At 34.5% G+C, this 12,798-nt stretch overlaps 1 protein-coding gene across 4 annotated transcripts in view; it reads left to right on the forward strand.

Annotated features, from left to right (window-relative positions):
• The first annotated feature begins 519 nt into the window (after positions 1–519).
• LOC127706048 (uncharacterized) overlaps positions 520–12,798 on the forward strand; it is a 502,975-nt gene continuing 490,696 nt past the window's right edge. For all 4 annotated transcript variants that reach the window (XM_052210453.1, XM_052210456.1, XM_052210450.1 and 1 more), the window contains exon 1: positions 520–1,287. The gene's annotated coding sequence lies outside the window, so the exon portion shown is untranslated. The remainder of the gene's footprint in view (positions 1,288–12,798) is intronic.

Below are 12,798 nucleotides of genomic sequence, written 5' to 3' on the forward strand. Positions count from 1 at the left end.
AGTGTACGCACACTCGGCGAAGGAAAGGAGATTTAAACCCAATTCATATATATCAGTTCACACCAGAGGCGGATTTAGGGGGGGGGGGGGCAGGGCCCCCCTTTTTTGGGAAAAATTTGGTTGATTATATAGGGAATCACTGAAGCATGACTAAAGCGGGCCCCTCTTAGGCAGTCAGTGGGCCCCCACTTATGAAAATTTCTGGATCCGCCACTGCACACTGTCTTACATATAAAGACATTGCGCGGGGACATTTATGTTGAAATTGTATAAAAAAAATATTTGTCCTCAATGCATTCTCTGTGTATGTGTATTAAAATACCTTACTAGGAGTATTAGCAACATATGATAATTGAATCATTTGAAACCTTTCAATTATAATCAGAAAAGAGAAGGGGGGGTCAAAAGTTTTTATGTAGATGAAAGGGGGGGGGGGGGGGTAAAATTTGTTAACACATTTTGAAAAGGGGGGGGGTCAATCGTATTTTATCATTTCAAATTTACATTTTGCAGCCCCCCCCCCCCCCCCCCCCCCCCCCTGGAGATAAATAATGACCGGTCGATTAGTTTCGTTTTGCTGTATTTCGTTTCGTTTTATTCGTTTTGGGCTATTTCGTTTCGTTTCTCCCTTTCTATTTTGTTTACGGTTTCGCAATTGACAGATACCTTAAAGTGATCACGATTTACAGTTTTTGATAGTTTAAGGATGTTTGTTGCTCCTCTTGTTTTTGAAGTTTTGCCAGATTTTCGGAATCCTCTGGTTTTATCCATGTATTGCCATTAAAAAATTTTGCCAACTAACCCCTACTTTTCTTTTCATAATTTTATTACATATAGTTTAAAAAAAAGCCATATTTGAAAATCTTATAAAATTCTTGTTATTTTTTCATAGTTTTTGAAACAAAAAAGCGGCCAATGTTAAAAGTATGAAAAATCTAGAGAGAATCATTTCCCGCCAAATTTTCAATGGCTTATATCTCGAAAACAAGCACACGGACCCATCATTTTTTTCTGCTTTTTTAGTTCCTTTATTTATATACTATCATTTTAGAACAGTCTTTTAGAAAGCTTGTTATTTTGAATCAGAGTAGCGAACATCCTTAATTGAGGGAATTTCCATACAAAGTTAATATAGACTGTCCCTGTTTAATTGTACAGTACAGTACAATTGATAGAAGAGCTCGTATTCATCGCCTCGTTGTGACTTTTAAACTTCCTGGTCTTCTCAGAATATGCTGTCCATTGATGCTGTCAACCTAAAGCTTTAAACCAACAAGAAATTAACAGGTCAGTTTTATTCGCTCTGTTATGTCACACTCTTGTGGAGAAATGACACTCCTTGCCGCTCCATAATTTTTAGATTTTGTTTACGTCTTTTTGAACGGGACAGTTACACCATGTACACAGGTCGGTCGAAGTTTTAACTGTTATAAAAAATAATTTCCGGGTATCAATTCTTCTGCTTCTAAACCAGGATCATGGACGGTCCTATTAAAAAGCGCCCGGGAGCGCCCGGGTGAAGAAAAAGCGCCCGGGGAAAAGAAAAAAGCGCCCGGGGAAGAAAAAAAAAGCGCCCGGGAAAAATATATAGATTGTATTGGCATGAGACAACTTTGTGTCGATGAAGTAAGTTATGCACATTGATTTTTTTTTGTCGAGCCTGCGACTTTTGTCGCAGAAAGCTCGACATAGGGATAGTGATCCGGCGCCGCCGCCGGCGTTAGCTAACTTCTTAAAAGATTTATATATTAGAAGGTGGAAGACCTGGATGCTTCATACTTTATATATAGATGCCTTATGTTACGAAGTTTCCGTCTGTCACATGTCCATTGTCCTTGGCCTCATTTTCATGGTTCAGTGACTACTTGAAAAAAAAGTTGAGAAATTTAGCTCACCTGGCCCGTAGGGCCAAGTGAGCTTTTCTCATCACTTGGCGTCGGTCCGTCGTCGTCAGCTTTTTACAAAAATCTTTTCCTCTGAAACCACTGGGACAAATTTAACCAAACTTGGCCACAATCATCATTAGGGTATCTAGTTTAAAAACTGTGTCCGATGACCCCGCCAACCAACCAAGATGGCCGCCATGGCTAAAAATAGAACATAGGGGTAAAATATAGATTTTGGCTTATATCTCTGAAACCAAATCATTTAGAGTAAATCTGACAGGGTAAAACTGCTTATCAGGTCAAGATCTATCTGCCCTGAAATTTTCAGAGAAATCTGACAACCTGTTGTTGGGTTGCTGCCCCTGAATTGGTAATTTTAAGGAAATTTTGCATTTTTTGGTTATTATCTTGAATATTATTATAGATAGAGATAAACTGTAAACAGCAATAATGTTCAGCAAAGTAAGATCTACAAATAAGTCGTCATGACCAAAATTGTCAGTCGACCCCTTTGAGAGTTATTGCCCTTAATAGTCAATTTTTAACAATTTTTCGTAAATTTTTGTAATCTTTTACAAAAATCTTCTCTTCTGAAACTACTGAGACAAATTTAACCATACTTGGCCATAATCATTATTAGGGTATCTAGTTTAAAAAATATGTCCGATGACCCCGCCTTTCAACCATCATGGCCGACTTGGTTAAAAATAGAACATAGGGGTAAAATGCAGTTTTTGGTTTATAAATATCTCTGAAACTAAATCATTTAGAGCAAATCTGACAGGTGGGAAAATGTTCATCAGATTTAGATTTATCTGCCCTGAAATTTTCAGACGAATCCGACAACCCGTTGTTGGGTTGCTGCCCCTGAGTTAGTAATTTTGCAAAAATTTTGCAGTTTTTTGTTATTATCTTATCTTATCATTATAATATCTAATATCTAATACTATTAATTATGATTTTAACCTTATTTTACATGATTTCCAAAGCATCAGTAAATACAGGTGAGCGACACAGGCTCTTGAGAGCCTCTAGTTTGTAATTTCTCTCTTATTATGAGTAATAGGATAACTATATTTGGTATGTGCGTACCTTGCAAGGTCCTCATGCCTGTCAGACAGTTTTCACTTGACCTCGACCTCATTTCATGGATCAGTGAACAAAGTTAAGTTTTGGTGGTCAAGTCCATATCTCAGATACTATAAGCAATAGGTCTAGTATATTTGGTGTACCATTAAATTCGTTAAATAAGCCGCAGGTTTTTTTCTCTGTCATTGTCCCTGCGTGTTATACTCAGGTGCGCTTTGTGTATGTATTTTTTTCAGTTTCAGGGCAAGCGTGAAAAAAAATATATATCTGGATTTTTTTTTATGGAGACCGTCAGATTGTCAAGTGCTTGCAGTGACTTGATAAATTGTTCATGTGGCATATTTTGTTATGAATAAAAATATATATACTTTATCATTTGTTCTTTATTTCATTGTTGGCTTACAAGTTGATAACCATGTGTTTATTACATAAACAAAGAAAGATAACCGTGTTTGAAAGAGGTACCATACAGGATATTAATTGTGTATTTACAATAAATATGTAATTGTTTGTTGTTGTAATGTGTTTTTAAATAAAATCTTCTTTAGAAATAATAAAGGTAGTGATTGTGTTTCTTTCCAATATTTCAAGTCTCTTTTAATGACGATGGTGATAACCATGTGCTGAAATGAACCCTTTAAAGTGTTTCATAAACAAAGAAAGATAAGCGTGTTTGAAAAGAGGTACCATACAGGATATACTATTGAGGAGTAACTGTTTATTGTTTTATTGTTTCAAAATGAAATATCTTTATGAAATATTGTAGCCACATATTGGTGTAAGAAATAAAAAAAATGAATATTAATTTTCATAATTCAATATGCTAAGACATTTATATATTGCGGCCATCTTATTTGAATTCCCCTTTCCGTGGCCCATCTCACTTTCAGTTAAAAATAGACAATGACTTGCAGAAACTGAATGGTTTTGTTGTAGTTTTCAACCAAGTTTAAATTGAAAAATGTTTGTTACTTATAAAACTTAAACTTTTATTTTATAAACAACAATAAAATTCTTTAGATTTAATTTAATAATTTTTTTCCCTGACTTATGGGTGAACAGTTTTCACACGTGGGTACAGGTAATTAAGTAGGTCATAATCAAGGTAAACAATGGCAGTTTTATGGCTTGGGTAACTTTTAATGAATACCTTTTCAAGATTAATTTAAATCCTTGATTCCAATTCAAACAATAAATGAGCAATCAACACCGAACTAATTTTAATCAAAACAACAAGGTTCAATGGACACCCAAGCTGTCAACACATGGCCATTGTTGACAAAAAACAACTAATGAATCTGGCATGATTAAAACAATAAGAAAATTATAATAATTTTATTAACATTTATTTATTTTAATATGAAACAAATAAATATATACAAAATGTCTTTCAACTTTCTCAACAATCTGAAAATAAAAATGAAACATGTTACGGAGTGAGTTACAAGAAGGAGTGAACATTCATTACGCTAAGGTCAGTAGAATGCATGTACGTTTTCTTCAGGGTGCGCTTTATATGCAGGTGCGTTTTATGTAAGGAAAAAAACAATCCTCACCCCCAAAAACGGCCGTGCGCCTTATTTAGGGGTGCGCTTTTTAATCCGGAAAATACGGTATACATTTTTAGAAGGATTGTAAGGTGTACATGTCCAACTGGCAGGTGTCATCTGACCTTGACCTCATTTTCATGGTTCAGTGGTTATAGTTAAGTTTTTGTGTTTTAGGTCCATTTTTCTCATACTTTATGCAATAGGTCTACTATATTTGGTGTATGGAATGATTGTAAGGTGTACATGTCCAACTGGCAGGTGTCATCTGACTTTGACCTCATTTTCATGGTTCAGTGGTCAAAGTTAAGTTTTTGAGTTTTGGTCTTTTTTCTAATACTATATGCATTAAGTCAACTGTATTTGGTGTATGGAAACATTTTATGATGTACATGTCAGTCTCGCAGGTTTAATTTGACCTTGACCTCATTTTCACGGTTCATTGCTCAGTGTTAAGTTTATGTGTCTGTTTTTCTTAAACTATAAGCAATAGGTCAACTATATTTGTTGTATGGAAGGATTGTAAGCAATTCATGTCTGCCTGGCATGGTTCATCTGACCTTGACCTCATTTTCACGATTCATTGGTCAATGTTTAGTTTTCTTGGTTAAGTCTTAGAAACTATAAGCAATAGGTCAACTATATTTAGTGTATTGAATGATTGTAAGGTGTACATGTATTTCTCGTTTGGTTTATATGACCTTGGCTTCATTTTCTTGGATCATGTTAAGTTTATGTAATAGTTGTAGTAAAGCTTTCATTTAGGAATATCAACATAATATCAATGGTTAGTAAAGAAGGCTAGACATTTCAGTGTGTGCACTCTTGTTTAATTTGAGACCAGTATTTTGCAATTTCAGATAATAGACATTTGTAATAAAGCACAAAAAAAAGTATGAATGTTTCAATTTTAACAATAATATATGAATACTATTTCGAAAGACAGATAATAATGGATCACAGTTTATGCTGAAGATTTATAAAATGTTAGACATCAAAAGACATGTTTTTCAAAAACGATATCAAAATGACCTCAATTTCAAGGTCATAAACCAAGGACCATAAATCAAAATACCTTAGGTCTTTATTAGATATGGTTAACGAGTTAGATCACCATACACATAATTTTACCTATAAAAGGGGAGAAAACTGCCATTTCATGTCAACATACACTTTCAACTAAAACTGAAGTGTAACGACATGTCGCAACTAACAATGTAGTAAAGATATTTTGTCGTTATCTTATATGGTTTTTGAAAAGAAGTGAAAATAAGCCAAAATCAAAGTTTAGAATGTGACCTTGACCTTATTTTCTTTTTTTTGGACCAAGGACCTCAAATCAATAGATCCTAGATCTCTATCACTTATGGTTTACCAGTTACAAATGCATATCACTTATATCCAATGCATAAGGGGAAATAACTCTCATATGGAGTCTCCGGAACGCTTCGGTCCAAACCAATCTCAACATCCTGAGGATATAACGAGCAAATTGGTAAAATAATTTTGTCGTTATCTGTACGGTTGCGAAGGAGTAGCAAACACAATAAAAACAGTGATCGGGGAGATACTCCTTACAAAGAAAAGTATTCGGTTAAGCAGGGTCAGTTTTGAAAGCGCATAAACGGTTTGATATCATATACCAAACATCAAATCAACATCTTGGGAAACAACCAAACAGTGAAAGAAATAAAATTAGGCAGAAGAAAAAAAAAAAAATCAAATGCTTTAAAAAAGCAATTGTAAACGGTCTTTCCCCCTTTGAAACATGATTGATTGATATGTGTGTGTTTCTTTCTTTCTTTAAAGGGACCATATTGTTGTGTTGGTTAAGTTTCTATATTTAGTTTGGAAAGTTTTTATTCTATTTCAGGTTCCGCGCTCGTCTCTCGGGCGAGATTGAGACGTCACGTGACGAGTGTTTATAATAGCGAAAACTTAGTATATTTATTCCTTTTTAGGTGGAGATGTTGGACAGACAACATGTATATCGATGGAATAACACACAATGTATTTCTTTTGTCATTGTAGGTAATTGATGTTTTGATCACGGTTTACGAGCAGTGCATGCTTTGGATTTAATTGATCCTGTGTAACTTTAAAACAAGTTTATCGATTATTTTCATACAATGTACATTTTTCAGCAGCAGTTTGTAACAGATTGTATTTTAACATGTTTAATCTAGGAGCAGACATTTTATTGTATGATTTCACTGAAATTTACGGAGCTAGCAAGCGATTTTTATGGCATTGAAATTTCTTTTCTCTACGAAAATTCTTGGGAGGTAGCTGCACAACGTTGTTATATGAAGATGTAATACATGTATTCCCTGCTGACTGCAAATTTTGAGCTCAATTGGACATGTAGTTTCAGAGAAGATCACATAACAAGCATGTGGATTTTTTTTTTCAGAAGAGATTATAAATCAATTGTTTTACAAACAATTGGTAATGGTCTTTCCCTTCCAAACATGATTGATTGATTGGTTGGTTGGTTGGTTGACTGATTGACTGATTGATTGACTGATTGATTGATTGATTGATTGAGTAATTAAACACGTGGGATAGGGTCTCTTGAAACAAATGAGATCTTGGACCGGGTATTCAACACATGGGACCAAAACATGCATGCATTGATTGATTGGTTGGTTGGATGGTTGAATAAACACATGGGACCGAGCCACTAGGAACATGCAAAAACGGAATTGAAAGCGTAGATTCCATATTTAATCACATGGGACCTAGCCTCTAGGAACAAGCGAAAACGGAATAAAGAGCCTAACTCCCTGTTTAAACACTTGGGACCTAGTCTCTAGGAACACGTGAAAAAGGAATTGATAGCCTAGTTCTCCTGTTTAAACACTTGGGACCTAGCCTATAGGAACGCGCAAAAGAAGGAATTGATAGCCTAGTTCCCGTATTTGAACACTTGTGACCTAGCCCCTAGGAACACGCGAAATAGGGACTGAGAGCCTAGTTCCAGTGTTTAAACACTTGGGACCTTGCCTCTAGGAACACGGGAAAAAGGTGTTGATAGTATAGTTCCCATGTTTAAACACTTGTGACCTATCCCCTAGGAACACGGGAAATAGGGACTGAGAGACTAGTTCCCGTGTTTAAACACTGGGGACCTTGCCTCTAGGAACACATGGAAAAGGGACTGAGAGCCTAGTTCCTGTGTTTAAACACTTGGGACCTTGCCTCTAGGAACACGCGAAAATGGGTTCGTGCAACATGTTTATTTATATTTAATTTATGATATTTGTAGGAACATGCAAGGATTTAAAAAAAAACTACAAAAATATCCTTGCATCTTCCTTTATAAATGTACTTTTTTTTCATAAGGCTTCCCGGAATTCGTGCACGTTTTTAATTTTTGTCGAAAAGGGGAAAACCCCTATTTTATTTTAGGTAGCACACGGTGCAGATGGTGTGATTGTGACGTCACCAAGCTGATATACACATTAAGACTGTTTTTAAATTTTAGTTGCAGAGGGATTGTCGTCAAGACCAGATTGTGCTAACAGATTTAAATTTTCTTTCATTTACAGGTCATTGATGTCGGATCATGCAATGATGCATGCTTTTTTCGTACACATATTTACGGGAGCACAGAATTGTATTTTAATGCAAGTTTAGAAATTTGATTTTTGTAGGATTTCATGATTCTTCTATATACTCTTGTTTATATTTACTTACTTACTTATATACAATTTTGAAATCTAAAATGTAAAAGTGCAACAAAACTATCTACACACTTTAGATGTAGCATCGAACATATCCCAATTTATATTAAGGACAAAACAAGGAATGATTATTTTTGTTTTATTCAGGAAAACATTTGTTGTTATAAAATATTATTATTTTATTCTCCCGGGCGGTTTTTTTTTTCTTCCCTGGGCGCATTTTCGTTTCCATGGGGGCTTTTTGTCGAGCCTTCGACTTTTGTCGAAAAAGCGAGACATAGCGATCCTACATTCCATCGGGGGCGTCCACAAATATTCACTCTGTGGTTAAAGTTTTTGAAATTTTAATAACTTTCTTAAACTATCCTGGATTTCTACCAAACTTGGACAGAAGCTTGTTTATGATCATAAGATTATATTCAAAAGTAAATTTTGTAAAAAAAAAAATCCTTTTTTTCCGTATTTTACTTATAAGTGGACTTAGTTTTTCTGCCAGGAAACATTACATTCACTCTGTGGTTAAAGTTTTTCAAATTTTAATAACTTTCTTAAACTATCCTGGATTTCTACCAAACTTGGAAAGAAGCTTGTTTATGATCATAAGATAGTATCCAGAAGTAAATTTCGTAAAAAAAAAAATCCATTTTTTCCGTATTTTACTTATAAATGGACTTAGTTTTTCTGCCAGTTAACATTACATTCACTCTGTGGTTAAAGTTTTTAAACTATCCTGGATTTGTACCACACTTGGACAGAAGCTTGTTTATGATCAAATGCTAGTATCTAGAAGGAAATTTTGATAAAATTTTGTTCCATTTTTTCCGTATTTTACTTATAAATGGACTTAGTTTTTCTTCCAGTCAACATTACATACAGTCTGCAGTTTAAGTTTTTAAAACATTTATTAGATTCATGAATTATCCTGGATTTTTACCAAACTTGGACAGAAGCTACTTACATTCAAAAGATAGTATAGAGAGGAATATTTTTATTAATTTTGTTTCTCATTTTTGTTGAGCCTGTGATTAACAGCAAAAGTAGGCGAGACACTGGGTTCCGCGGAACCCTTACGAATTTTTCTTTTCCCGGGCGCTTTTTAGTAGGACCGTCATGGACCAAGTAGAAATCTACTGAGATTTTTTTAATTTCTTCATTTTATCAAGGATTTATAGTATACAGATCCTTGAGTTTATGTAGAGGTATATTTCCGAAACTAAACCAAATCAATTTATTTTAGGCACTGCATTACGATTGCATTGAAATGTATTAAACAATAATAACAAGTTGCTTTATTTAAAAAAAGAAATGCAATCGTGAACCTCAATGCCTGTTTGGCATGAAAGATCAGATAATTGTAAAAAAAAGATGCATTGTTTTACCTCAATTTTTAGCTCACCAGGCCCGAAGGGCCTAATGTAAGCATATGCCATCACTTTGTGTCCTTTGTCTGTCGTCTGTTGTAGTCGTCTTTTCTGTCGTCTTCTTGGTAAACTATTTCAAAAATCTTATTCTCTGAAACTACTGGGCCAAATATTTTCAAACTTTAACTGAATGTTCCTTAGAGTATCTAGTTTATAAAATGTATCCAAAGTTTTGATCCATCAACAAACATGGCCACCATGGCTAAAAATAGAACATAAGGGGTCAAATGCAGTGTTTAGCTTATATCTAAAAAAATAAAGCATTTAGAGCAAATCTGACAAAGGGTAAAAATTTTCAATAGTTCAAGATCTATCAGCCCTGAAATTTTCTGACGAACCGAACAACCCATTGTTGGGTTGCTGCCACTAAATTGGTAATTTTAAGGAAATTTTGCAGTTTTTGGCTATTGTCTTGAATATCATTGAAGATAAATATAAACTGTAAACAGCAAAAATGTTCAGCAAAGTAAGATCTACAAAAAAGTCAATATGACCAAAATTGTCAATTGACCCCTTACAAAGTAATTGCCCTTTAAAGACAATTTTACACTATTTGTTCATCATAAAATTGAGAATGGAAATGGGGAATATGTCAAAGAGATAACAACCCGACCAAAGAGCAGATAACAGCCGAAGGTCACCAATGTTTGCTAACATTTAAAAATCTTCTCTGAAACAACTGGGCCTAATACTTCTAAACTTTAACTGTATGTTCCTTAGGGTAACTGGTTTATAAAGTGTATCCAAAGTTTTGATCCATTAACACACATGGCTGTCATGGCTAAAAATAGAACATAGGGCCTGGGGTCAAATGCAGTTTTTGGCCTCTATCTCAAAAACTATAACAGTTAGAGCAAAAGTGACACGAGTTTAAGTGATGGATAAGACAAGATCTATCTGCTATGAAATTTTCAGACTAATTGGACCACCCATTGTAGGGTTAGGCCAGACTTAAAAATATTTCTGCCCAAACCCTACCCACCAGTCTCAGGTGTGGGTAGGTAGGTAGGGAAATTCTTTTTTTTTTATACTTTAAGAGAAAAATAGGGGGAAAAATTATTTTACCTTGTAAACAACTTTTAAAATGAAAGGCTACTATAGAGTTTTGTATAAATTGTCAGACACATATATGCCAGGATCTGTATGTACTATAAAGATCTTTTCTATTAACAGTTTTTTTTTCAGCATTCCACCTCAATGTTCACACTTTTTTCTGAATGTTTACATTGTAAATACAGACAAACATTTTAAATGAGTTTATACTCAGTACTACGAGAGAAAAATATTTCCCTGAAATAAGAAAAGAGATCACTGATAAAATCACACCAACAAAATGGAACTGCACCTTCACGAACAAAACTGCGATATTACAATTGCTTATAGACTGTTCAAAATATAAGGAGCTGTTTGATAACGGTGAAAAATTCCAGGAAAATATTGAAAACATAACCAGAAAAATGCATATAGAAAGATTGAAAATCATGAACAACAAATAGCAAGACATATATTGCATATACATATATATATATACATATATCTCAAAATGGAGGAAATGACAAACAAATGATAATAGTGATTATCATAAGTGACATATATATACCGACACAGAGTCTGTCATATAACAATTGTAAGAAATGTAAAGAAGCTCTGGACAAATATCAAAAGCTATGAAAATGAAATTAAATAATTAATAAAAAGGTCCCTGTAAATATGCCATGCATGATACTTTTATTGTTTTATATTTATATGTGCTGTACATATGTTGGAAAAAACGTTTTTGTTTTATTCTTTAAAATTTGAAAATGGAAAAACTCCATATATATTTGGAGGTTCTCCTAATTAAAGGAGGCTCATACTAAGAAGAAGTTTATTTGAATACAAAATTCAAATACAAAACACTTGAACAAAAACACTGTTGACAGAACTTCTGTCAGAATAATATCATTTTAATCAAATTTTAATGGCTAATCAAATTCCTGAACAACTTGGATTGGTTCCTCAAAATCAGGCTCACAATGTCAAAACAAGTGTCCCGATCGGTCAGAGACAGTCACACAAATTCCATCAATTTTCCGTAGTAAGAAATTGTCATCACACACTTTATCAAACACCTCTTTCCATGTTTTTGCGTTTTCAAAACGAAAGAATTTGTTGGAAACTACGGGTTTTTGTCTCGCCTTGACAGAGTCAAAAAGCAAGACATAGGTATGCTGTTTCCGGCGTCAGCGGCGGCGTCAACAATGTATTAGTTTGTGATTAGGTCTAGTTCATGGTGAACCACTAGTGGTAGGTCAATGATATTTGGTATGCAGTTGTATTAGCTTTGGCACATCTCATTACCATGGAGATTATTTGGCCCCACCCCCTCAGTCAAGGTCTATTGACTTTGAAACTTTTCATAGTTTACATGTATTAGTTTGTGATTAGGTCAATTTATGGTGAACCACTAGTGGTAGGTCAATGATATTTGGTATGCAGTTGTATTAGCATTGGCACATCTCATTACCATGGAGATTATTTGGCCCCACCCCCTCAGTCAAGGTCTATTGACTTTGAAACTTTTCATAGTTTACATGTATTAGTTTGTGATTAGGTCAATTTATGGGGAACCACTAGTGGTAGGTCAATGATATTTGGTATGCAGTTGTATAAGCATTGGCATATCTCATTTCCATGGAGATTATTTGGCTCCGCCCCCTTAGTCATGGTCTATAGACTTTGAAAATTTTGTCAAGTTAACATGTATTAGTTTGTGATTAGGTCAGTTCAAGGGGAACCATTAGTGGTGTTCAGTTGTATAAGCATTAGCACATCTCATTTCCATGGAGAATATTTGGCCCCGCCCCCTCAGTCATGGTCTATTTACTTTGAAACTTTTGCTTAGTTTACCGGTACATGTATTAGTTTGTGATTAGATCAGTTTAAGATGAACTGCTAATGTTAAGTCAATGATATTTGGTATGCAAATTTATTGGCATTTGCAAGTATCGTTTCCATGGAGATTATATAGCCCCACCCCTGATCATGGTTCATTGACTTTGAAACTTTTACATAGTTTACAAGTTAATGTTTGTGTTTAGGTTTGTTTAAAGGGAACGACTTATAATAAGTCAATGGTATTTGGTATGCAGTTGTATTAGCATTGGCACATCTCATTCCATGGAGATTG

This window comes from Mytilus californianus, unplaced genomic scaffold (genome assembly GCF_021869535.1).
Source record: "Mytilus californianus isolate M0D057914Y unplaced genomic scaffold, xbMytCali1.0.p SCAF_6, whole genome shotgun sequence".
In the NCBI taxonomy this organism is placed as follows: Eukaryota; Metazoa; Mollusca; class Bivalvia; order Mytilida; family Mytilidae; genus Mytilus; species Mytilus californianus.